We start from the raw sequence: 27,852 nt of genomic DNA on the forward strand, positions 1-27,852 counted from the left end.
AATACAGTGCTCTTCCGTAAGTAACATATGATGAGTACTGTATGTAGTTTGTAGTAATTAGTTAGTCTGTTTATGCCATAGTAACTCGTTATTGTTTGTTGTGTCATATCTTTCAGGCGCATAATCTGAATGATGGAGGATGTACACCCTTCGACTAGCGCTGTAATATGTAGTCGGGAGCCTGTCCCAAACGATAGCAAGCGGAAAGTTACCGACGCTGTGTTTTCGTTTGTAAAAGTGTTGCAAGACAGGTGCATTATCAATGCACTACCAGAAGCAGGCAGTTCTGTTTCTCGGCGTTCCAGATTGATAGGAGCGGCTATAGTCGAGCAATTTTTGGAGCTGACAAACGAAATGACTTTTGTTGATACTGAAGTACTATACCATGAAGACGAAGCAGAAGGTGATTCAGTGGAAGATATCCCGACTAGTGAATTGCAGAACGGTCATAACACTTCGGAAATTTCCACGTCACTGGGAATATGTGCTTCATCTGTTCCCGATGAGTATTAGGAACCGGTTACTAAACGACTGAACTACGGCGCTATACCCCTTGAAGTATAAGTAAAGGCGGTAGCACTAGCCAGGAATCATCCAAATTGGAACTTACAAACACTGCAAGAGAATGGAGCAACAACAGCCCTGAAAAGGAAGGAGGACTTGAAATTGTGGGAAAGTGATATCATTAAAGGAGGGACAAGATACGACAAATACCAGGCGATAAATAAGTGGACACACGATAGGTTTGTCGAATCTTGTTGTCGTAACGAGAATGTAACAATGAGAATACTTCAGTAGTGGGCTGCAGGTGCAGCGCTTCAATATACGGCCAACAAGGATTTTACGTTTGCTGCGTCATTATCTTGGGCAAGAAATTTCAAATCAGAGTATAAAATTTGTCAACGGCACGTCACTAAATACGTCTCTCATATGGAGGTACAAAATATAGTAGATGTACAGAAAGAGGTGGCTCTTTTCATCACACAAACGGCGTCACTTATGACCGGTTTTAATCGTGATTACATGATCAACACCGATCAAACAGGATACAAGTATCGGGTGAACATTCTATGCACGTTATCGCATAAGGGAGAAAAACGAACCCTTGTCGCAGTTGGTACTAAAAACAAACTAACACATTCGTACTCGGCGCAATATGCCATCACAGCCTCTGGAAAAGTGTTGCCTAAGGTTTTTCTGTGTTTACAAGAAACGAATGTTACATTTGGTCCTTGGGTTATAGAAGAGGGCAATTGCTTAACCAACTCATTGAAAAATGTTTACATTATCTGCTCCAAATCCGGGAAACTGACGAATGCAGTTTACAGAACATTTCTTGAGAATGTTTTAAAACCATACATTTCTGATACCAAGTTCTGCCTAACATTGGATTCCTGGAGTGGACAAATTAATACTACAATATATGACACAATGTTTATAGATGGCGAGGGGTCAGCTGACGTGCACAGTAAAAGTAATACCGCCAAACTGCACACCTGTATGCCAACCGCGTGATGTTTATTTCTATCACCAGGTTAAAAACTTTATTTCCAGGCTTCAGAATTGCAGTTTGCTTCTGGAAACCCAGCGGGAATTGCACAATCGCACCGATGCAATAACTATTCACAGCATAATTCATAACCAACTTTCAGCACCGATTTTTCAGGCAACGATATCGTATGCGTGGTACGCATCAAAATTAATTGCTGAAAAAGACAGATTTTTAAATGTAAACCAAGTTTGTTTTCCGCCGACTCTTCGGAAGGGACAGCGTAGCTGTCGAAAGATTGCATTCATTAGATGTTCTTGGTGTCGTGAGTATATTTGTTTCGAAGGTTTATATGACAAGTACCATCCATCTAGTTGTTCGAAGAAAAGTGAGGACACGTAACGGTGACTGGAAGAGCCATTGTAAAGTGACCTGGAGTATCATTTTAGTTGTTTACCATCCCAAGAGGTTAGAGAAATTTATTTGCCTACCTTATTATTATCATTCCTTATTGATTTTTTTTACCTTATTAACCCTCCTATCCCTATCAATTGAGATATGGAAAAATACAAACGAAAAACACCCGGTAGGTTTCTTCGAGATTCGAACCCTGGTTTTCCGATTCCCAGCCAGTTACCTTAGCCGTTGCGCTATCGGTGCTGCCGCCGAACAAATGTTTACCATGTGGGTACAGAAGCGGCAGTTGTAAAGGTTTCTTACCTCGATTTCTGGAAAAGTATGCGTTTTCAGACCCCATACCGGATGATGAAACATGCTCTATTTACAATTATCTATTGGTCGTGCCATTTTTGAGTCGGTTGCTCGTCATAACCTTTAGGGGTGATTTTCTCAAAAACGCGGGGGTGTTGACCAAAAATATCAGATTCCTTCGTTAGGTTGTACACAAGTGACCTGCCAAATCTGAGCCGAATCGGTTGGCCGTGTCTGAGGCCTTCCCCTTGTGAGAAAGACTGGGATACCATGACTTCCATATTACTGGTAGTGGTGGTGGTGGTTAGTGTTTAACGCATATTACTGGTAGTCAGAGGTGATCTGTCATACATTATATTACAGTATGTTGAAAGTAACCTCTTAACTATTAACTCTAATAACTGGAATCCTCAAAGCCTTCACTGCAGCTTCCATAAAATGCACATACTCTGATTTCAGGTAAAGAAGAATACCAATCACATCAACGTCTTTACCTTCTCTACAAGAACTAGCAATAAATCCTGAAACAGTATAGTTCATTATATTCTGATGTTGAAATTTCTTGTAGAATGGGAATTTGCTTCATTGGTTGAGACATTTCAAAACTCAAAATCACCTTTCATTACGTTTCTTGGATCACACAATTCATCAACAGGAGAAGTTACTATCTTTTCCCGTGTCACACTCCATCAAGTGGTCCAGTTTTATCAGACTTGCTCTACCTTCAGATTGAAACAGTGATGTTAAATGTAGTTGCATTTGCTGCAGTAGTTTATGAAGTTTATCCAAGATTGTCTAACAAAAATCCGGCATGTAGTAATTTAAAGCTGTTTGAAAGGTCACCAAGCTTAGATTGAAGAGCATGAATTATTGACACCTAGGTGCTCTACTGTCGGCTGCAAAGTGCAACATTCTGAGTAATTCTACTGTCTCAGTGAGAGATTCTCCAAGGTATTCTACACTTTTAAACCAAGGTGATAAAAGCACAGGGAGAAGTTAAGCTTTTATGGATTCACCTTAATATTTCTGTATGCATGCTTTCACTTTCGGGGAAGATATATTTTGCCTGCACAACTCAATGGTTCAAGTTCCAAGGCCTAGATGTTGCCCATCAAATTTATGACTCAACACAGCATATGTACTAACCCTTCTGATACTCAAACCGTAACTGCATTTAAGCACCTTCACATATAACAGGCTGAATCCGAAGCTACAGAAACATCATTTCGGTACTGAATTTAAAGTTTTCGAATTATAGTCATAATTGCTTGTGAACATTCTGTAGCACTTTCATTTGCAATAACATTCACTCCCCCCTCCTCCCCCCTGCCCCTTCCCCTCCCAACAAACATATACCATTGCCATAACAAAGTACTTTTCTTAGAACCATGAACACACACCATCCTTTTCTGTCCACCGTTCCATCACAAAGAATTGAAACTCTGCTTGTCTTTCACAGCTTCTTTTAATCTTTCCTCTTCCTCTTTGATGATTGGAGGTATAGAAGCTTCCCGCAGTGTTCCAACTGAGGACAAGTCTCCAGTACCTCAAAAATGTCAGTAGTCCTGATTTTAAGAATACTGTTCAACACCATTTAAGGAATTATTAACTTCCTTGTCTTTGAAATGAATGAGGAATCCTGTATGCATTACCCAAGCCAGAATATCATTGAATGAGAAAAAGAGCATAACCTCATAGTTACCAATTTTCCATTGGGTACTAAAATTGATTTCAAAATGCTACTACAGATGTCAGATTGTCATTTGTGCCAAATGTCTTGAGCATGTGATTGCATTTGTGTTCAATGGTTTCAATTCACTAGTCTTCGTATTCTGCTATGCCTAACATCAGAATAATAATTAACGTATCAAGTACGGAAAGTATATTCAACTCAGTTCCAATTTCCATTTAAATGTAGTAAGTAATATTATGAAAAAATATAGGTATTGATTCAATTGCAGGGCTTCTGATTGCCAACATAGTGATCGTGTTTCACTGCAGCTGACTCACACTCGTGTTAATAGAAGGTTGCCAACTTTGATACATCATCCCAAAACTTCATGCTGTAAACAATATGAAACCCTGAGACATGATAGTTTGGCTAGGATGAATAGGTCACTCTGCTCTAAATTTTAAAATTGTTGCCTTGTGACAGTCAACAGCACAGAAAAATCTGAAATTTGCTGATTCACAGCGTCTCTGTCTCATTCTTGCCATAAAAGTAAGAATACTTTTTGGGGTGGGGTGGTGGGTTCTAGGCAAGCTTGAAGGAATTACCTTCCCACACATTTCATTGCATAAAACCACACCTTTCCAATTTTTAATAACAATAGGACAATTGCTGCTCTGAAGCCCTGCAATCAAACTGGCACCAATATTAAGTTAAACATGTATTTCTTACCCTCCAAAAATGTGTAATATTACACAAACCTGGTAAGTATTTGTTTGTCCACACACTCAAATTCAGAATCATCAACTCATTAGTGCCTTCTCCTTGTTCTTATGGGAAGAACTGTTAATAATATGTTTTAAGCATGTTTCTCTGCCACTCAATCCACACATTGTAGTATGTGCACATAAGATAAGTACCTTTCTAGTTTTGTCAAAAATGTAAAATCTTTTTGATGAAAATTCTTTTTCTCGCGCAAAAACTGTCACTATCATATTAATAAACTGGAGCACAAAAACGATCACAAAAATGTACGATTGAATGCACCAACGGTCAACAACAATTTCCAACAAGCAATACACCTTGAGATAAAAGAATGCATCGGACATTGTTGAGTGCTTTACTTCCCTGAACAGGAAATTAAGTTAGCAATACTGTGTACAATATAAGATATCGATATACATTGAAATGGTGGAGACTCGATTGTCATTGATACTGTATTTCATTGCCACATCTCAAATTGAACTTATGCCATACACAGTTAAGTCAATTATTTCACGATTTTGCTTTAAGGTAAATAGTTCCGTGTTCTGAGCAAAATTTTTATAATTTCATAATTTTGCACTTGGTGAAAAAGGGTGCCTCTGGTAAAATGTATGCTACACTCCAGATCTGTATTTTACATAACTGGTAGCTTCCTACTGAATGATGGTCCTTACTGAAATAAAATATGAGTATATCTACTAAGAACGTCCCATTTTCAACTTAACTAGCAGCACACGAGTGATTGTAGTCTCTTCTTAATAAACACAAATTACCTAATTTATTTTATACACCATTTCTTCTGACCCCACACTTTTATCTATGAACTAAACTCCATGTATAACAAGATAGTCTCATGATGTGACAGCCAGACTCACATCTGAGGTCTGTTCATAATCTATTACATAGCTGCACTCCCAGTCGCAAAGAATCCAAGTCTCCGATGGTTGTAACCAAACTTCCACTCTCACATCAGAAAAACCAAACCAGTCCTGTTTGTCTGATGGCCATAACATAATCCTTTCTTGCATTTTCCAGCAGCTCCCAAGAGAACATCTCCTACCACAACATCCACTGGCGTCAGCAAACTTTAAGCCAATGGCATATCAAGTGGCAGCCCACCACAAAACTCACTTCTAACAACACTTTGACACATTGTGTGCATTTGAAATGGAATGGAAATTAATTTGAAATGCAAATGGATTTGGACTACCATTCCTACACTAATAATTCTACAATTTATTTACATAAGTTACACGAAACATGTCTAGATTAGATTTACTTTCATTCCAATTGATCCGTGTGCATTCTCACTTCTCGAGCACAGGGTCCCGGGTTTGATTCCCGGCAGGGTCAGGGATTTTCACCTGCCTTGAGATGACTGGGTGTTTGTGTTGTCCTCATCATTTCATCATCATTGATGAAAGTGGCGAGTTTGGACTGAGTAAAGGTTGGGAATTTTTATGAGCGCTGATAACCACACAGTTGAGTGCCCCACAAACCAATCATCATCATCCAGTTGATCCGTGGTGAGGAGGGGCTCCAGGCTGCAGAACATGTTAGAAAAACAATAATACATGACCAATATTTACAACCAAAACAAATAAGCTACTGTACCTTCCACAGGTCCCAAGTTGAAAATTATATATCCCCTTAATGAACACTATATGAAAGGATCATTTTACAACACTCATTTACTAAGAACACACTAATGCACTGAATTTAAAATTAAAAAATTAATATATTTTTATTTTTAAGGTTATAAATGTATAACTGAGAAATTCATCAATGGAGCAGAAGGTGTTGGCTGCCAATAAATCCTTTAAGCTTCTCTTAAACTGAATTTAATTGGTTGTTAAGCTTTCTATGGCTGCGGGCAAGTTACTGGAAATGTGTGTTCCTGAAGAATGCACCGCTTTTTGTACAAGAGTAAGTGACTTTAAATCCTTGTGAAGATTATTCTTATTTCTAGTACGATTCCATGAACTGAGCTGTTGGTTTGAAAAAGTGATACATTTCTAATGACAAATTTCATTAAGGAATCAATGTATTGAGAAGCAATAGTTAGTATCCCTAGTTCCCTAAACAGGCCTATGCAGGATGTTCTTCAGTTCACACTACATATAACTCTTATTGCACGTTTTTGTGCCCAGAAAACTTAGCTTGGCTCGATGAATTACCCCAAAAAATAATCCCATATAACATTATGGAGTGAAAGTAAGCATAGTATGCCAGCTTTTTCATTATTATATCCCCTATGTCTGACAGAATTCACATTACAAATAGAGATTTGTTAAGACGCTTCAGCAGTTCTGTGGTGTGCTCCTCCCAGTTGAATTTATTATCAAGCTGTAATCCCAAGAATTTAATACTGTCCACTTCTTCTATCTGCTTGTCATCTTATGTTAGGTATATATTCGCGGGACACCCCTTACAAGTTCTGAACTGCATGTAGTGTGTTTTTTCAAAGTTTAGTGACAAAGAATTGGCTAGGAACCAGTGATTAATGTCCATAAATATTTTATTAGCTGACCTTTCTAAGACTACACTTGATTTGCTATTTATTGCAATGTTTGTATCATCGGCAAACAAAATGAACTTGGCTTCTGGTAATGTTACTGACGAAAGGTCATTGATATAGACAAGAAAAAGTAAGGGCCCTAAAGTGGAACCTTGCGGGACCCCACATGTAATTAGTTCCCAGTTGGATGATATCTGATAGCTTGATACATGTCTCTTTCCTAATAACACCCTTTGTTTCCTGCCAGATATATAAGATTTGAACCATTTTGCAGCATTTCCTGTTACACTATAATATTCTAATTTACTTAAAGGGATATTGTGATTTACAGTCAAATGCCTTTGACAGATCACAAAATATACCAGTTGCCTGCAATTTTTTGTCTAATGAATTAAGTACATTTTCTATGTAAGTGTAGATAGCCTTCTTAGTAATAGAACCCTATAGAAATCCGAACTGTGACTTTGACAGTATGTAATTTGCGATAAGATGGCTATAAAGCTGATTGTACATTACCTTTTCTAAAAATTTTAAGAATGCTGGCAAAAGTGAAATTGGACAGAAATTTTACACTATTTCTTTATCTCCCTACTTAAACAGTGGCTTAACTTAAGCATATTTCAACCATCCAGGAAATATTCCACAGATAAATGACTGGTTACGCAGCTAGCTTAATATGTTACTTAACTCAGAATCACATTCTTTAATTAACTCTGTTGATATTTGATCATACCCACTAGATGTTTTTGATTTTAAGGACTTTATGATGGACATTACTTCTGTTGGGATAGTGAGGGTCAAATTCATATTATGGAAGTTACTTCAAATGTCTGGTCTGAGGTATCCCATGGCAGCATCTACAGAACCTGACAACCCCATCTTTTCAGTACACTCATTACTATTCCTTTAAACATATATGTATGATTTACACAGACAAGAAACTGTGTTTATCACACTTTCAATCAAATACTGCCAACAAGGTTAATATGTTAAATTAATTTGGTATACTGATAACTATATATTGCTTCATTTGTAAGTGTATGTACTAGTATGACACACTTAAAGTAAAACATCACAGCATATTTAATAATAATGTAATTTGCTTAGTTACTCATGATAATAGCTACTGTGCAGTGCCAGTTTCCAATATTATGTCTATTTTGTAAGACAGCTTGTTTGTTATTATATTGCATAAATATTTACAGTGAAGAGTCTAGTTATGCATGTAATTATAGGATTGTTCTTTCACTCTTATAACCCTTAAGCTTGTTGTTGTTGTTGTTGTCTTCAGTCCTGAGACTGGTTTGATGCAGTTCTCCATGCTACTCTATCCTGTGCAAGCTTCTTCATCTCCGAGTACTTAATGCAACCTACATCCTTCTGAATCTGCTTAGTGTATTTATCTCTTGGTCTCCCTCTACGATTTTTACCCTCCACGCTGCCCTCCAGTGCTAAATTTGTGATCCCCTGATGCCTCAGAACATGTCCTATCAACCGATCCCTTCTTCTTGTCAAGTTGTGCCACAAACTCCTCTTCTCCCCAATTCTATTCAATACCTTCTCATTAGTTACGTGATCTACCCATCTGATCTTCAGCATTCTTCTGTAGCACCACATTTCGAAAGTTTCTATTCTCATCTTGTCCGAACTGTTTATCGTCCATGTTTCACTTCCATACATAGATAGATACTGCCTACAGGAAAATTAAAGAGGCCTTTGGAGAAAAGAGAACCACTTATATGAATATCAAAAGCTCAGATGGAAACCCAGTTCTAAGCAAAGAAGGGAAAGCAGAAAGGTGGAAGGAGTATATAGAGGGCCTATACAAGGGTGATGTACTTGAGGACAATATTTTGAGAAATGGAAGAGGATGTAAATGAAGATGAAATGGGACATACGATACTGCTTGAAGAGTTTGACAGAGCACTGAAAGACCTGAGTCGAAACAAGGCCCCGGAAGTAGACAACATTCCATTAGAACTACTGACAGCCTTGGGAGAGCCAGTCCTGACAAAACTCTACCATCTGGTGAGCAAGATGTATGAGGCAGGCAAAATACCCTCAGACATCAAGAAGAATATAATAATTCCAATCCCAAAGAAAGCAGGCGTTGACAGATGTGAAAATTACCGAACTATCAGTTTAATAAGTCACAGCTGTAAGATACTAACATGAATTCTTTACAGACGAATGGAAAAACTGGTAGAAGCCGACCTTGGGGAAGATCAGTTTGGATTCCGTAGAAATATTGGAACACGTGAGGCAATACTGACTCTACGACTTATCTTAGAAGGAAGATTAAGGAAAGGCAAACCTACATTTCTAGCATTTGTAGACTTAGAGAAAGCTTTTGACAATGTTGACTGGAATACTCTCTTTCAAATTCTAAAGGTGGCAGGAGTAAAATACAGGGAGCGTAAGGCTATTTACAATTTGTACAGAAACCAGATGGCAGTTATAAGAGTTGAGGGGCATGAAAGGGAAGCAGTGGTTGGGAAGGGAGTGAGACAAGGTTGCAGCCTCTCCCTGATTTTATTCAATTTGTGTATTGAGCAAGCAGTAAAGGAAACAAAAGAAAAATTCGGAGTAGGTATTAAAATCAATGGAGAAGAAATAAAAACTTTGAGGTTCGCCGATGACATTGTAATTCTATCAGAGACAGCAAGGGACATGAAAGAGCAGTTGAACAGAATGGACAGTTTCTTGAAAGGAGGATATAAGATGAACATCAACAAAAGCAAAACGTGGATAATGGAATGTAGTCGAATTAAGGCGGGTGATGCTGAGGGAATTAGATTAGGAAATGAGACACTTAAAGTAGTAATGGAGTTTTGCTATTTGGGGAGCAAAATAACTGACGATGGTCAAAGTAGAGGGGATGTAAAATGTAGACTGACAATTGCAAGGAAAGTGTTTCTGAAGAAGAGAAATTTGTTAACATTGAGTATAGATTTAAGTGTCAGGAAGTCGTTTCTGAAAGTATTTGTATGGAGTGTAGCCATGTATGGAAGTGAAACATGGACGATAAATAGTTTGGACAAGAAGAGAATAGAAGCTTTCAAAATGTGGTGCTACAGAAGAATGCTGAAGGTCAGATGGGTAGATCACATACCTAATGATGAAGTATTGAATACAATTGGGGAGAACAGGAGTTTGTGGCACCACTTGACATTAAGAAGGGACCAGTTAGTAGGACATGTTCTGAGGCATCAAGGGATCACAAATTTAGCATTAGAGGGCAGCGTGGAGGGTAAAAATCGTAGAGGGAGACCAAGAGATGAATACACTAAGCAGATTCAGAAGGATGTAGGTTGCAGTAGGTACTGGGAGATGAAGAAGCTTGCACAGGATAGAGTAGCATGGAGAGCTGCATAAAACCAGTCTCAGGACTGAAGACCACAACAACAACATTAGATTATACAGTTTAGATTGAAAATAATGATTCGCAAGGTCTGTGCTATCAGCAGAGAAGCAAACTTAAATATTGGAAGATAGCATACAAAGATAAAATCCTACTAAAAATTAATATGACACTAGTGGCAATTTTTCTAATTTGCATTTTAGAACAGAGAACCAAGAAGCTGTCTTACAAGGAGAGGTCCCCAGCAGTTGGATTGATTTTTTTGAAACCATCTGTACAATATCATAGGCCTTGGTGCGCAATGTATCAATGAAAAACTATGTGAATTTTGTACGATACTCTGTAGCTTCAAAGAAGAAACGTGACACACATTGGTTGTATAGTGTAGTGGTTATAGTACAATCTTCATATGCAAGAGGTGGTTTTGAATCTCCCCAAGTGCTTTGAAATTTTTCATTTTTTAATATTTACTGAAATAACTGATTATTTTTATTCAATTAGTTGGTTTAGATGTAATTTTGAAAATTTCTGTTCCTTTTTCACATTTTAATCATCATATTAACTTTTTCAGTTTCTCTCATTTTTTCTTCCCATCATTCTTTTTCCAGCTGGTTTCTTTGTGCTTGTGAATTTAATTATTTTTATTAAATTTAAATATTTGAAAATGCCAACAAATACCAACAAAAGACAAAATAATCTATTTATATTTACAGTTTACTGTGTAATGGCGTCAAAATGTAATTTTCGTTAAAAGGTGTATGTGTACTTGTATGGTAATCATCATACAGAAGTTTAAAATGTATGTTCTTATTGCACTAAGGACAAAATAATGCAAATAAAAATTGAAATGAAACAAAGGAAAATGAAAGTCAAGCGAAATTAGGATTAGAAATATTGAATGCAATAACATATGAAAATATAGGATCATGATAAAGAAAAAATTAAATCAATGTTAATAGACTGAAATAGTTAAAATCACATGCACAAAGATTCTAAGTGGAAAGTAGGGAAAAATTATAGCAATTGAAAAACTGAATACAGTGATTAAAGTTATGTTCAAAGGAATAGAAGCTAAAAATCATTTAAACCAATTAATTGAATGAAAATGACGGTCAATGTAATTTTGGTAAAGAATTTCAAAATGCCCGAAATTCGAACCCACAGCCTCATGCATGAGAGACATCTGCTATAACCGTCACATTACACAACCAGTCCATATAACATTTATAAAGCTCTGGAGTATCACACAAAATTACGAAGTTCTCGACCTGCTGGAGGACTAACCAGACCCCGGATGCCATGGAGCCTGATGCTGCACTAGAGTGCCTGAATCGCCTACTTCTACAAAATGCTGAAGCAGCCTTCCCAGGACGTCCACATCAGAAGCAGGATCACTGCCTCGTGTACAAACTCTTCATGCATAGTGTACTGACATATGGGTTCCTGATATGTTCCTACCTCGGCAGGTGGATGTCCTGCATGTGCACGGAGGATTGAAGATTGACACAGCGAACGATTTGAGCGTGAGTGCTGCAGAGGTTGGTGCCGGCCCATTGCTATAATCTCACGACTGCTGATGCTCCATGAGTTACATGCATGAAGTTTGCACTCAATGCTGATGACAAAGCACTGCTTGTGCACAGTGTGAGCACAGTAGAAATGAAACGACTCCTTCAACTTTGCTGTGATGCTCTTTGCATGTGCTCGACCAAATGGTGGCTGAAGTATGGTGCTGCCAAGGGCCAGGCAGTGATATTCATGAGGAAGCTGTTGCCTCTACATCTGCCACCATTAACCATCGTGGGAGGCCTTATCCCATGGAGCAACACTGGCCACAACCTCAGGGTTACCACAGACCAATAGTTGACATGGCTGCTGTAAATCAGAGACATCAAGAGCACTGGAATAGGGAGACTTTGCGCTCTGTACCCTCTACATGACCACGCATTGGCCTGGCCTGCTGTGGGCATAAATACCTCCTGGAGCATACTGAGGATGACAGAGATGCCAGCCACACCAGAGAAAAATCAGTGAAGAGAAGCACAACATCAACAAGAAGTACTGCAGAAATGGTGCTCCATCTGCACCACAGTCAAGTCCAGAGGAGGATTCTCATGCTCCTGACTGCACTTAGGAGACTATATCCAATAGCCACTGAGAGACCGTCGCAGAAGCACCCTCATACTGCTGTTTCACATGGAGAGTACTTACGGGCTAAAGTAGAAGTTCTTCTAAAGTTGTGTGCTGCGAACTACATACAAATTTGTCATTTGCTGTTCTGAGGGGCAAATTGTCCAGTGTTAAAATTAGCGTGCAGCATGGGGAGACCAGCTGCAACAAGAATAAGAAAATGACAGTAAGGCCGAAAACGTTCACCACCGAAAAATCAGAGAAGGCAGGGCTGAATTTGAGAATTGGAGGTAAGGTACTTACCAAATGGCTTTGTAAGCATACAGGTACCACCACAAGGCTTTGAAACCTACTTTTTTTTTTTTTTTTTTTTGAGCCATCAGTCTCCCGAATGGTTTGACGCGGCCCACCACTGATTCCTCTCCTGTAACAATCTCTTCCTGTCAGAGTAGCACTTGCAACCTACGCCTCAATTACTTGCTGGATGTATTCCTATCTCTGCCTTACCCTACAGTTTGGCCCTCCACGGCTCCCTCTAGTACTACAGAAGTTATTCCGTGATGACTTCACAGATGTCCTACCATCCTGTCCCTTCTTCTTGTCAGTTTTTTCCGTATATCATTTCCTAACCAATTCTCTGGAGAACCACTTCATTCCTTACCTTATCAGTCTAACAGATTTTCAACACTCTTCTGTAGCACCACAGCTCATATTCTTCAATTCTAGTTTTCCCACACTCCATGTTTCATATCGTACAATGCTGTGCTTCAAACGTACATTCTCAGAAATTCCTTCTTCATATTAAGGCCTAAATATATTAGTTGACGTCACTTAGCCAGGAATGCCCTTTTTGCCAGTGCTAGTCTGCTTCATCTGTCATGGGTTATTTTGCTGTCTAACTTCATCAACTTCCTGATCACCATGTTAAGATTCTCGCTGTTGTCATTTCTGCTACTTCTCATTACTTTCGTCTCTCTTTGATTTACTCTGAAACCATATTCTTTACTCATTAGACTGTTCATTCCATTCAGCAAATCCTGTAATTCTTATTCGCTTTTACTGAGCGTATCGATGTCATCAACGAAACTTATCATTCATATGCATTCACCTTGAATTTTAATTCGCTCTTAATGTTACAGCCCTTGCTTTCAATTTCACTGAAGGTTGTTTTGGCTTTTCTGTATGCTGACCCAGTCCTTCCAACGATCATTTACTTTTCGATTTCTTGATATTTTTAAGGCAGCTGTTTCGCCTTAGCTTCCCTGAACTTCCTATTTATTTCATTCCTAAGTAACCTGTATTCCTGAATATACCGGAATATTTTTGTACTTCCTTCTTTTGTAGACCAACTGAAGTTTTTTTTGTTTTTTCCCGTGGTTTCTTTCCAACTTCAGTGATTGCCCTTTTTAGAGGCGACCATTCCTCTTCAACAGAATTGCATACTGAGCTATTCCTTGTCACAGTATCTATAGCTTCAGACAACTTAAAGCTTTATTCCTTACTACTTATTTGTCCCAAAATTCTTCCTGACTAGTCCCTTAAACTTCAGCCTACTCTTCATCACTACTAAATTGTGATATGAGTCTGTATCTGCTCCAGGGTACGCCATACAGCCCACTATCTGATTTCGGAATCTCTGCCTGATGTAATCTAACTGAAATCTTTACGTATCTCCCGCCTTTTCCAAGTATACCACCTCCTCTTGTGATTCTTGAACAGAATTTTCACTATTACTCACTGAAATTTACTGCAGAACTCAATTAGTCTTTCTCATTTCCAGTGCCAAGCCCATGTTCTCCCATAGCACTTTCTTCTCCTTCCCCTACAAAAGCATTCAAGCCCCCATGACTATTAGATTTTCATCTCCCTTTATGTACTGAATTACATATTCAGTATCCTCATCTACTTTCTCTCTTCCTCTTTCGCTTTTGACGTCGGCATGTATACCTGAACGACCACTGTCGGTGTTGGTTTACTGTCTATGCTGATGATAACAATCCTATCACTGAACTGTTCACAGTAACTCACTCTCTGGTGTACCTTCCCATTCATAAGGAAACCCACTCCCATTATACCTTTTTTGTGCTGCTGCTGATATTACCCTATAATCGTCTGACCAGAAATCCTTGACTTCTTTCCATTTCACTTCACTGACACCTCATTATATCAATATTGAGCCATAGTATTTCCCTTTTCAGATTTTCTAGCTTCCCTACCACGTTCAAAATTCTGACATTCCACGCCTCGACTCGTAGGATTTTATCATTTAGTTGTTTTCAGTCTTCTTCTCATGGTCAACTCCCCTCTGGCAGCCCCCTCCTGGGGATCCGAATGGGGGATTAGTCCAGCATATTTTGCCAATGGAGAGATCATCCCGGTTTGGCAGAAATGTGGAGAACAGTTTGTGAATGTTATTTCATACTGGAAAAGCTTAGGGCGTTAAGTTGCTGTGTCCAGTGTTTACAGTTTACCATGCCTTTAATCAAAGACGTATAAGGAACCAATGTTAATACTTTATTCACAGTGCGATTTTTTTTCGACTACTTTGCCTCAATTTAAATGTCATTGTTAGCCCATGCTCGAATTTAAACCCACTTTCGGGGGGAGGGGGGGGGGGGGGGGGGGCGGCGGCGGCGACGGCGACGTAAAACACATTATTTTGAATGAGACTGGTTTTGAAGCTTCTGTAGAAAATGGTGTTTGTAAAAGAAGAGTCAAATATACACTATTTTTACTTTTTCACAGAAATCGTCATTATTTCGACGAATTCGCAGACTATTGGGAAAAAGTAGGTGAATGAAATGTTGTATTCCACATCCTTGTGTTACCGACGTCTTGCACATTAAGATTAATGTTCAGCATGCATTTACTCTACGAGATAAAAGACTCCCTCCCCTCGTCGGAGGTTAGTCCTCCCCTTGTGTGTGTGTGTTTTTTGTCCTTAATGTAAATTAGTTTGAGTTAGATGAAGTAGTGTGTAGCCCCATAGGAACTTACCACCAACACAACAAAACTCCCAAGCTCACATTGTTTTGTCCCGCTATTTTCACGCCCCACTTTGATTTCAACTTATCTAGCATTGTTAGCCTGCGTTGGATAACGAAATACCTTTTTTGTGGTTAAAATCATCGACTTTCTAATAAGCCCATTTGAAAAGTTTTATACAACTTAGGCTTTTGCAAAATCTGCTTTGCTTTTCATTTATTCATTATTGGAAAGCTAGATAGCTATAACATCTGTGGCAACGATAACTGATAGCGAGGCCAGAGATGATTATTAATGAGCAACCCAGCATGCACCAATTAATTAGTAACTGTCTGTCGTGAGATCTGAAGGCGACTAGACGCATGTGTAAAAATTGTACGCGCCAAGTATTATTAAACCTTGTGAATGTAATACATAAAGGTTATGTATGAAAATATATTCATGACTGTTTTAAAGAGTTATTTGAATATGTATTTATTATTCCATGAAAACATTTCGTAACAAATGTTTGGATGATCGTCCGGACCTGCAAGGACAACCGTCATAATGGAGGGAAACACTAACATGATACCGCAGCTTTATAGAGGTATAAGAAATTATTTCAAGAAGGGACATAAGGACATTTTTAATTTTTATATCTATGTATTCTCAAAGTACGATTAAGTGTTCTATTTTTTCTTCATTAGCTATGGTGACTGTTCGGATAGCCAAAACCCGTCCTTTATCCGACAACATATTCCACACTAATCTTTAAAAAAATCGTGTAACACTTTAAATAATATTTCCCTTATTTCCAAATCCCTCTTCCCAATAATTTTCTACAAACGAACAAACCAAACAGTGAGCACGAGCCTAAAAATTAGAAGGCATTATTGAAGACCAACATTGTTGTATATTTATGATATGAGGAAGAAAGACTGATAAGCCAATTAATAATCAGTGGGAACAAGACAACGTTCAAGACAGAATCCTGAGTATTGTTGGATTTTGTGCGTATGAGAGCGATTCCACCACAATCCTATGCTTTGTTCAATTTCCCAACCTTTGTAGCAAGCAACAAACTCCAGTATTGTAATGTGTATTCTTGTAGCGTTTGTTACGTGATAGTCCCAAAATTACGTACTATCGAGCAAGGGTAGTAATGGCGAGAAGTAATGAAAATGACAGTGAAAATTTTCGCGACACAATTCTGAGCGAACGAAGCGAGCTCGCAAGAATGAGTAATTTAGATAGTCAATATGTAATGGCAGAAATGAGACAGAGAATAACCAAATATTCTAGACAATAATGAAAATGAGTTGAGAAACGTCCAGCATGCGTACAGAAATGACCAAAGTATGTTCAGAAAGTGCTGGTTTACAGTCAGACAACACAAAAATAAGTACTGAAATTTCTGGGGTGGGGTCAGATAACGTGAAATTACCGAACAGAATCAGTAGCTTGGATAAAAAATAAACTTAACAAATCGAGACTGTTTCAACTGAAGTCACCAATCTCGATCAAAACCTTTCCCTATCTGCGTGATAGAACAAAGAGTCAATACGTTAGTTGATGATCTTGAAACTATGCACAATAATTGGAATACAGATATAACAGGGATCAATAACGAATTTGACATGAAGTTTTCTAGTACGAATATGTGGTTAAGCCAAAAATTATTAAGACATTAAAAAGGAACCGTAAATAGGTGCGGACAAGGTACAAATGGTAGTAAGGCGAAAGAAGTCTTCCAAAATGAGCACAAAAATCTGACCTAAGTGGTCACAACTGTTCAAACAAACGTACCCGACATTGTATCGACTTGCGGAGAATTGCCAGAAGACTTACGCAAACTCCCGCAAAATATTGGTCTATTAAAACTTGTCACACATTTCTAACATCCGAATTTGTGAAGAACTTAAGAAGGACGTAACGAAATTAAACGAAAGAGCCAAAATGGGAATATTCGACAGCGACATAAAGCTCGCAGCAAAGTGTATCCAGGAACACGATCGAAGATAAAATTCGCTCTGAGCTAATAAGCGAAAAAGAATAGTTCAAAAGGTCCATCTGTAGCTACAAACCAGAATAGGTCAGCTACACAAAATAACCGCACAACCGCGGTTTCACCACGATCAGAGTACGATACAGGCGAACCGGAACAATTTTCAAATAATTACGCGGATGTACCAGCGTTTTCGAACACTGCCATGCCGTCAACAAGGAGGCAGAGATCGACATCACAGTAGTATGAAACAGCACAAAGAATATCGTCAGTCCTTATTGATGAAGGTTTCCTCAAACTCAAACAATTTCCGATCTTATCGCAGGAATCGAAAAAGACACACCCAATGGTATTTGTGCGAGAATTTAGGAACATATTATCGCGACATTTGTCCGAACAACAAAAAATCAAATTCGTTGTAGGATGGATTCAGGGTGATGTCTGTTTATGGGCACCGGAAGAAGCCGACAGTTGTACATACGAAGAATTGACTGCTCCCTTCCCCCGAATCACCCAACCAAACAGCGAGGTCATTGGTCCCATCAGATTCAGGAAGAATGGGGAATGAAGTCGGCCGTCCCTTTCAAAGGAACGATCCCTGTATTTGCCTGAAGCGGTTTAGGGAAATCGCAGAAAACCTAAATCAGGATGGCCGAACGCAGGTTTGAACTGTCGTCCTCCCGAATGTGAGTACAGTGTGCTAACCACTGCGCCACCTGGCGCTCAATACGAAGAATTTGAACAAGCTTATTAGAGAAATATGGATCGCAGGTAATAGAGAGACTTCGACGCACAACCTTTCAATGCAAAACACGTTGGGTTGCGAAAATATTTCAACAAGACAATGTATTGGAGTAACTCGATGTCACATGTTGACGTGTTAAGAATATTGAAAGGACAGTTACCCACACATTTACGTGAAAAACTGGGTGCAGTTCCGACGTACGACTTAGAATATTTTTTATCCGTATTCCATTCCATTGATCTCACGTATGATAGCGGCCCTAAGACTAACGATTACAATCGTAATCAATCAGGCGCGTGCCGGTAGTCAACACCATAATAACCAGAATAGATTGGAATAGTGGGTATGGCCCAAATGGTGACGCACAACAAAATTTTGGTTGTAGTAACAATAACCGCCGAGAAACTTCAGTGGTTACGAAGGTGGGAGAAACCCAGAACAGGGTCATGCTGCCCCCCAGTCAAATACTAGGCCATATATATGTGGAACAATTCCGAACTCACGATACACATTGTTGATATGACTGATGGAAGGATTAACCTCCCCTCCTCCACCACAGGGAAACAGCGAGTGGTCAGGCAAAGACCCCTGCTAACACCCATGAACGGAAGCGGGGGCATAAGGCTTTTGAGTAGCAATTTTAGAAGATATAATGAGGAACCAAGGACCTAGCCATTGCTGGGGAGGCTAGCGTGCCTCAGCGATACAAATTGCCCTACCATAGGTTCAACCACAATGGAGGTGTATCTGTTGAGAGGCCAGACAAATATGTGGTTCCTGAAGAGGGGCAGCAGCCTTTTCAGTAGTTGTAGGGGCAACATTCTGGATGATTAACTGATCTGGCCTTTCAATATTAACCAAAATGGCCTTGCTGTGCTGGTACTGTGAACAGCTGAAAGCAAGGGGAAATTACAGCCTTTTTTTCAGAGGGCATGCAGCTTTACTGCATGGTTAAATGATGATGGCGTCCTCATGGGTAAAATAGTTCCCCATTCGGATCACCGGGCAGGGACTACTCAGGAGGACATTGTTATCAGGAGAAAGAGAATTTTCATTCTAACGATCGGAGCATGGAATGTCAGATCCCTTAATTGAGCAGGTAAGCTAGAAAATTTAAACAGGGAAGTGGACAGGCTAAAGCTAGATATAGTGGGAATTACTGAAGATTGGTGGCAGGAGGAGCAAGGCTTCCAGTCAGGTGGATACAGGGTTACAAAAAGGGCTGTAGTGGTTAATAAATAAAATAAAAATAAGAAGAGAAGAAAAGGTTGAAAATGTGGAAGAAATCGTGAATAAAAATGGGGTTTTAAAATCGTAAATGACTGTGAAAAAAGGGAAAGAAAGACATAAATGCAGATCGGACTTCGTATTACAGAAAAGCTATTGTTGGGGTGGTCCTTGTGGCGTTTTTGAGCAAAAGTTAAACCAATTTCCACTACAAAAATTACTGAAAAGAAACAGAGAATAACAGAATGTAACTGACGGGGGGAAGTGGCGTAGATGAGAGATCATCCTTTACCAGGTTAACTTATCTTCTTTCGGGCGGCGTCCAGGTCTTCAAAAATCTCCTTCATTTCTGCGTGAAAAATCTGCTCCGAAATCTTGCAATAGTCCAGGAATCACTAATTTATACCAATTAAAATCATCTTGATACTGTATGCAATTTAATTCACTTTGCTACTTCCATCCTCCGAATTTCTTAACAACTTCCACAATGTCTACACATTACAATCAGATCAAGATTAGCCATTAAGTTTTTACGTCAGCATCAGATCACGTCTGCCTTAAGCTTCGGCTATCAAGAGACAAATGAAATGGATAGAAAACAAAAAAAAGAGTTACAATTTTAGTAGTTTCTCTGCCGTCGAGTGCTCATACGCTGCGATGGGATATTTTTTATCTGAGGGAATGAGTGTGTAGCGTGGCCAAATTCAAAGTCCCGCTACAGGGCAATGCAGGAATAGGTTTAGTAATGAATAATAAAAAAATAGAAGTGCAGATAGGCTACTACAAACAGCATAGTTAATGCATTGTTGTAGCCAAGATAGACACGAAGCCCACACCTACCGCATATGCCAACTAGCTCCGCAGATGATGAAGAGATTGAAGAAATCTATGATGTTATTAAAGAAATTATGCAGATAGTTAAGGGAAATGAAAATTTAATAGTTATGGGGGACTGGAATTCGATAGTAGGGAAAGGAAGTGAAGGAAAAGTAGTGGGTGAATATGGACTGGGGGTAAGGAATGAAAGAGGAAGCCACCTGGTAAAATTTTGCACAGATCATAACTTAATCATAGCTAACACATGCTTTAAGAACCACAAAAGATGGTTGTATATATGGAAGAGGCGTGGAGGATTCCAGATAGATTATATAATGAAGTGTGTGAAATCTTATGGGACTTAAGTGCTAAGGTCATCAGTCCCTAAGCTTACACTACTTGGACCAGCCGCACAGTCCATGACTGAAACGCCTTAGAGTGATTGGCTAATCCCGTGCGGCACAGAGATTTAGGAACCAGGTTCTAAATTGTAAGACATTTCCAGGGCTGGATGTGGACTCTGATCACAAATTATTTGTTATGAACTGTAGATTAAAACTCCAAAAAGGAAGGAATTTAAAGAGATGGGACCTGGATAAACAGAAAGGGTTGTAGAGAGTTTCACAGAGAGCATTAGGGAACGATTGACAAATGCAGGGGAAAGAGATACAGTAGAAGAAGAAGGGGTAGCTCTGAGAGATGAAATAGTGAAGGTAGCAGAGGATCAAGTAGGTAAAAAGACGAGGGCTAATAGAAATCCTTGGGTAACAGAAGAGATACCGAATTTAATAGATGAAAGGAGAAAATATAAAAATGCACTAAACGAAGAGGGCGAAAAGGAATACAAACGCCTTAAAAATGAGATTGACAACAAGTGCAAAATCGCTAAGCAAGGATGGCTACTAGAGAACAAATGTAAGGAGGTACAGGCACATATCACTAGGGGTAAGATAGATACTGCCTACAGGAAAATTAGAGAGATCTTTCGAGAAAAGAAAACCACCTACATGAATATCAAGAGCTCAGATGGCAAGGATATATAGAGGGTCTATAGAAGGGCAACGTACTTGAGGGCAATATTTTGGAAATGGAACAGGACATAGATGAAGATGAAATGCGAGATATGATACTGCATGAAGAGTTTGCCAGAGCACTGAAAGACCTAAGTAAGAAAAAAAACCAAGGGCCCAGGGAATAGACAACATTCCATCAGAGCTACTGATAGCCTTGGGAGAGCCAGCCATAGCAAAACTCTGCCATCTAGTGAGCAAGATGTATGAGACAGGCGAAATAACCTCAGACTCCAAGAAGAATATAATAATTCTAATCCCAAAGAAAGCAGGTGTTGACACGTGTGAAAATTATCGAACTATCAGTTTAATATGTCATGGCTGCAATATACTAACTAATTCTTTACACACGAATGGAAAATCTGGTAGAAGCCAAACTTGGGGAAGATCAGTCTGGATTCCGTAGAAATGTTGGAACACCCTACGACTTATCTTAGAAGACAGATTAAGGAAAAGCAAACCTATGTTTCTAGCATTTGCAGACTTGGACTAGCTTTTGACATTGTTGACTGGAATACGCTCTTTCAAATTCTGAAGGTGGCATGGGTAAAGTTCCATGGAGGGAAAGGCTATTTACAATTTATACAGAAACCAGATGGCAGTTAAAAGAGTCGAGGGGCATGAAAGGCAAGCAGTGGTTGAGAAGGGAGTGAGACAGTGTTGTAGCCTATCCCCAATGTTATTCAATCTGTATATTGAGCAAGCAGTAAAGAAAACAAAAGAAAAATTTGGAGCAGGAATTAAAATTCGTGGAGAAGAAATAAAAACTCTGAGGTTTGCCAACGACATTCTAATTCTGTCAGAGGCAGCAAAGGAACTGGAAGAGCAGTTAAACGGAATGGGCAGTGTCTTGAAAGGAGGATATAAGATGAACATCAAAAAAAGCACAATGAGGGTAATGGAATGTAGTCAAATGAAGACAGGTGATGCTGAGGGGATTAGATTAGGAAATGAGACACTTAAAGTAGTAGATGTGTTTTGCTATTTGGGGAGCAAAATAACTGATGATGGTCGAAGAAGAGAGACTATAAAACGTAGACTGGCTATGGCAAGGAAAGCATTTCTGAAGAAGAGAAATTTGTTAACATCGAGTATAGATCCAAGTGTAAAGAAGTCTTTTCTGAAAGTATTTGTATGAAGTGTAGCCATGCATGGAAGTGAATCTTGGACGATAAATAGTTTAGACAAGAAGAGAATAGAAGCTACAGAAGAACGTTGAAGATTAGACTGGTAGATCACATAACTAATGAGGTACTGAATAGTATTGGGGAGAAGAGGAAATTGTGGCACAACTTGACTAAAAGAAGGGACTGGTTGGTAGGGGATATTCTGAGGCATCAAGGGATCACCAATTTAGTATTGGAGGGCAGCGTGGAGGATAAAAATCGTAGAGGGAGACCAAGAGATGAATATACTAAGCATATTCAGAAGGATGTAGGTTGCAGTAGGTACCGGGAGATGAAGCTTGCACAGGATAGAGTAGCATGGAGAGCTGCATCAAACCAGTCTCTGGACTGAAGACCACAACAACAATCAGGAAAATGACAGGAGGGATGCTCTTTATACAGATGAAGACATGAGCAATATTAAAGGTTTAGAGGACGAAGTACAAGCAGTTCTAAACAGCAAAATTGTCAAGGCAGATGTGAAGGTTGTGCTAGACACTGACGCTGTGGCTAATTTAATTTAGCAAAGTCGAGCACATGATTAAGTTAAATATAATTGAACCATCACATTCGCCATACTGCAGTCCAATTTTAGCAATAGCCAAACCTGGCAGTACTGTTTGCCTTCTCATGGACGCCAGGGAAATAAATAAAGTCTTCATACCAGTAAGAACCAGACCACACAATATTTAAGATCAATTGTTAAAATTTCACAGGGTTAAGTATTTGACCTCGATTATTCTCAGGGCTTCGCACTGACAAATTTTAATCCACCCTAAAAGTTGCCAGTACACTGCTGTTTCGCGTTCTGCCATTTGGCCTGAACGTGAGTGCCGGCCTATTTATTGCAGCATTAGATACGAGGGGCAGTGCCGCTTGTGTTGTCGAGCTGGCTTGTATTGATCGTTTGCGGTAATTGTTTTTGCCAGTGCTGTTTGGTCTTGTTTTGTTTCTTATGATGGCAAGTTTAAGTGAACAACTTGCAGCTGTGAAATTTTGTTTTCTACTCTGTGAAAATGTCACAGAAACTGTTTTAATGTTGAAAACAGCTTACCCCAAGATGGCGCTGTGGGAGAAACTTAAGTGTACGAGTGGTTTGCTCGATTTCACAATGTCGAAATGTCAATTGATGACAAAGCTTGTTCTGGACGTCCATCAACTGCCCCAATCGACGAAAATATTGAAAAAGATTGAGAGCTTGTGCTCACTGACCGTCGACAGACAGTTGATCAACTGTCAGAGATTAGTGGGTTATGTTGCACAACAATGTTCGTCAAAAAAGACACGATTTGTGCCGGACAGGAGAATGGTTCTTCCACCACGACAACACATCTGCACACACAGCCATCTCTCTTAAGACAGTTTTTGGCTAAAAATGGCATGGTTCAAATTAAATTGTTACTCTGCCCCACACATTTTACTCCCCTGACCTGGCTCCGAGCGATTTTTTTTTTAATTCCACACATGAAAAGGGGCATGAAAGGACACAAATTTGTAAATGTTTAAGAAGTCAATAAAAAGAAAACGAGAAACGAGCTGTGAACCATTTCTAAAGATAACTACAAAAAAATATTTCGAACAATAGAGTCACCATTGTGACAAAGGTATTAGATGTAATAGAGGTTGTTTGTAAAGAATCTCAAAATATATAACATTTAAAAAATAATTCCGGTTTTTCTTGGGTACCCCTCATAGAGTACTTGGACCAGAACTTTTGAGTCAAGTCACCATGTATGTGAATGACCATATTGCCACAACCATGTGGGAAGCTCATGTGCAGATATGTAGAAAATTCTTAGAAAGATTCTATGAATATGAAGTTACAGCTAACTTGAAAAATGAGTGTTTGCACAATTTTTAGTCCACATCATCTCACCTACAGGTATTAGACCTGATACCAGTGAGCTAGACGCAATTGAGCGTTTTCCTAGAACACAGACAAAGGAACAACTAAGAATTCTGTCTTACTACTGATGCTTCATTACAAGGACTTGGGGGCAATATTGTTTCAAATCACAATAGAACAGGGACATCAAAACAAACACATAGTTTTGCAAGTGGTACACTTACAGAAGGAGAACGAGCTTATTCTATTACAGGAACTGAGGCTTTGGCAATAGTATGGGCTTTTCGAAAATTTCAATATTTTTTTATCTGGAAATCACACTAGGGTATTCTGCGATCATGAAGCATGATTTCATTCCTATTAACATGCAAATTACTACACAAACGGTTACCCAGATGGTGTCTGTTCGTACAAGAATTCGATTTTGAAGCCAAATATATAAAGGGTGAACAAAATATTTGAGTGGATGCCTTGTCTAGGCTTCTGCAAGGACTAAGGGAGTAAGCGGAACTCACACAGCAGACCTCAGATTTCAGCGTACTCCTTATGCACGATGGTTCTTTTAGACCACATTACCTTAAAATGTGTACTGACATGTCCCAGTTACAAGAAGAGGATGAACAGTGGCATAAGGTACGGCAACAGCTTATGTACAACTACTCTGAAATAGGTAAAGAATACAAATTGCATAACGAAGTATTATTTTACTGAAGAACACCTGATTCTCATAACTGATGTCTGCTTGCCAGGAAAATGCATCGGCACCTTTATGCAGTACATGCATAATGTACGGGGACATTATGGAGTGACAAAGTGCACTATTAAAATCACATCTTACAGTCATTTCCCAACAAATATTGTGCAAGTAATCAGGAAATGCATTATATGTCAAAAGGCTACAGACCGGAATGAATCCGTATTAATGAACTGTGTCCAATCATACAAGCAAAACTCAATAGCCTCGTGTGTGTGGCCCCTCTGATGTCAAGCTACAGTTCTTTGACTATGCTCTTTGGTTTTGTCTTTGTTTTCTAGCGCTATGTTCAATGGCCATCTTCCTGTATTCGCTCTATTAAGTGGCGAAATAAATGTCGTTTCGATCCTAGAAGTATGTTATTATGGTTCAACACCACGTAAAACTCTCAGTGGAGACCCCAACTTCAACATTGTGTGTTTGGGAATTTTTATTTGCTTATTTTCATCAGTAACGGACTCAGAGTGCCAGCCCACATTGTCTTGAGAACAATGAGTCTAACAGTGTAGTTTTGTGCAAGTGCATCATACCTTAGCAATTGTGCGTGAGTTTTTAATAGTGATCCTAACGTACAGTTGGTTAAAAGTGAACAATTTACTGGCCCCGCCATGCCAGCGGTCACTTAAGCAACACTGGCCCAACATTGCCACTGTCAAATGCTACTACATAGCGAGGACTGCCACCCGGACAGTGCACGCCGCTCACCAACAAAGTAAACGATAATCATGTGAAGGACATTTTGTTTCACCCTCTGGTTAAGCAGTCTCCTTCCAGTGGGTTTGATGTGCAGACCTGTACTCCGAACACTGATACGCGTGGGTTTGCACATTCTTACTTGCACATATTACAGCTCGCCCCTCTGATTTCTCGGATGTCCTCAAGCAGATCGACGGACTACGCACTCATAATGTAGAGTTACGCTCCTGCATTGCTACCGCCTCCACTGAATTGAATTGACTTGTGCACGGATTACCTTACGCTGTCTCTCTGCAGAGCCGCTCCTGTCAATGGAGCGTCCCTCTCCTGTTGTGTCTTCACTCTGCTTCGTCCATGTCGAGCTGAACCTTTCCTGCTAGCAGTTCCACGCAAATGCAGTTGGACCTGCAGGACGCTCCTGCCCCTGCTTTGTGAGATCCTTTGCATCGCGTGGCTGTCGCACCACTCCTGCCCACGTCACTCCAGCCCGGCTCAGACGGTCATGTTCTCACTTTGCGGGATCGCTCGCTTTCCGTGGCTACCGTGCCACGTGCTCAGCCATTGCCTACTGCTGACACTTCGTACACATTGTCCTGGCACACCAAGATTAGTCAACTGCAGCTGCAGCGAAAAAGATAGTTCAGGATTTACTGGCTTCGGGTGTGCTCCAACCATCGAACAGCAGCTGGTCCTCTCCCATCCACCTGGTGCCTAAGAAAGATGGTTCGCACCACATGTGCAGTGACTACAGGTCCCTTAATGCTAGGACTATTATAGACAACTCCTCATATCCAGGATTTCATGCAGTTACTGCATGGCTCGAAGTTTTTTTCTGTCTTTGACTGTTCTAAGGCATATCACCAAATTCCAATGCACCCGCTGGACATTCCAAAAACGGCCATAATTACGCCTTCCGGCCTTTTCGGATACTGCTTCATTCCGCATGGTTTAAAAAACGCTGCACAGATGTGGCAACGTTTCATTGATTGTACATCTACATCTACGTGATTACTCTACTATTCACAATTAAGTGCCTGGCAGAGGGTTCAGCGAACCACCTTCGAGCTGTCTCTCTACCGTTCCACTCTAGAAAGGTGCGTGGGAAAAATGAGCACTTAAATTTTTCTATGAGAGCCCTGATTTCTCTTATTTTATTGTGATGATCATTTCTCCCTATGTAGGTGGGTGCCAAGAGAATGTTTTTCCAATCTGAGGAGAAAACTGGTGATTGAAATTTCATGACAAGATCCTGTCGCAACGAAATACGCCTTTGTTTTAATGACTGCCACTCCAATTCACGTATCATGTCTGTGGCACTCTCTCTCCTACTTCACGATAATACAAAATGTGCCGCCTACCTTTGAACTTTTTCAATATCATCCATCAGTCCCACCTGATACGGACCCCAACCACACAGCAATACTCCAGAATAGGGTGAACAGGTGTAGATTGTAGATTGTATTTTATTGGTCCTGTTGTCTACATAGCAGCTTATGCATAAGACATTGGACAAGTCAAGTTATAAATATACAGGCTGAAAGTAATTTCAAGGCATACATATTTAAGCTTACAATAATACACTTTACGCACAAGTATTTATATAACACATTTCATAAATTTAAATATTCTTCAATGGAATAAAAGCAGTGATGCTGTAAATATGACTTTAGAGATTTTCCAAATGTATTGACCTCAGTGATAGCTTTTATGTTTTCAGGAAGTTTGTTATAAAGCTTAACTCCCATGTGAAAAGTACCTTTTTGGCACAGTGCTGTGCTGATTTGAGTCATATGTAAGTTCCTGTTTTGTTTGGTAAAGTGCTCATGTATATCACAGTTTTTTTTGTAGCCTCTGGTCCTTGCCTATTACATTTAATTTAAAGAACAAAAGGGTTTCCATAATGTATACACACGGTAATGG

Source organism: Schistocerca piceifrons, chromosome 3 (assembly GCF_021461385.2).
Source record: "Schistocerca piceifrons isolate TAMUIC-IGC-003096 chromosome 3, iqSchPice1.1, whole genome shotgun sequence".
Classification (NCBI taxonomy): domain Eukaryota; kingdom Metazoa; phylum Arthropoda; class Insecta; order Orthoptera; family Acrididae; genus Schistocerca; species Schistocerca piceifrons.